General features: G+C 42.5%; 1 protein-coding gene across 1 annotated transcript in view; it reads left to right on the top strand.

Annotated features, from left to right (window-relative positions):
• The window catches only part of SELENOI (selenoprotein I), a 24,741-nt gene that overhangs the window by 20,060 nt on the left and 3,833 nt on the right, over positions 1-848 (top strand). The window lies entirely within an intron of this gene.

Raw genomic sequence — 848 nt, 5'->3', positions numbered from 1 at the left:
TTCCTATTGTGTCCTGTATACATTTTGCTCTTTTCCTCCTCAGTAATTTTGCTGCTGTTTCCTCTGCTATTGCTTCCTGTAGTTAAAACACTTTCTTGTATTTCCCACTTCATCTGTTTGCCGTCAGAGCTGTTTCTGAAACCTTACTTACGTCAAGCCAAGCTCTATGAATCTTTCCTGTTTATGGCAGCTAGCAGTCATTCATAAAGCCATAAAATTTACAGCTCCAAAGGCTTACATATTGCATAACATACTGCCCCAAATCGTGTGATCAGTGGCAAAACAGGACTAGAATTGGGCTCTGTTCAGACAAGCAGACATACTGGCTTAACCCCTGTGTGCGCAGAGACACCAAGATGGATTGGCAGTCTCACTAGAGACACTTCCGTGGGAGTTATATCTCACTAAGTTCAGTACTGCTTTGTAGCAAAGGAGCACTATGAGATGCTATTCTTTATTAATAGTAGTTAATTTAATTTAATAGTGTTCATTTCATTTTCCCTGTTAGGATATCTCCTGTAGAACCAAGATCAAATTTTATTCATCTTTACATCCTTTTATTTATATATTTTTAAGAGGTTTTTACTATAGGGCGCGTGCGCTCGCCCGACAGACAGAGATAGACAGAGAGACAGAAAGCGAGAACTCACCCCCCCAGGGGGATGGCCATGCCGCAGTCCCTTCTCCTCCATTCTCCTCTTGGGATCTTGTGCACACACGCACACGTGCCCGGCATGAGTTTTAAGTCACTGGGTTCAGGACTCGAACCGCGGTCGACTACATGGGAGTCTAATGACATAGCCATTACGTTAACTGTTGGTCCCATCCATTTTTTTTTTTTTTTTGAG

Source organism: Tupaia chinensis, unplaced genomic scaffold, assembly GCF_000334495.1.
Source record: "Tupaia chinensis unplaced genomic scaffold, TupChi_1.0 Scaffold139757_1, whole genome shotgun sequence".
NCBI lineage: Eukaryota > Metazoa > Chordata > Mammalia > Scandentia > Tupaiidae > Tupaia > Tupaia belangeri.
This window is presented reverse-complemented; position numbering and strand designations above follow the sequence as displayed.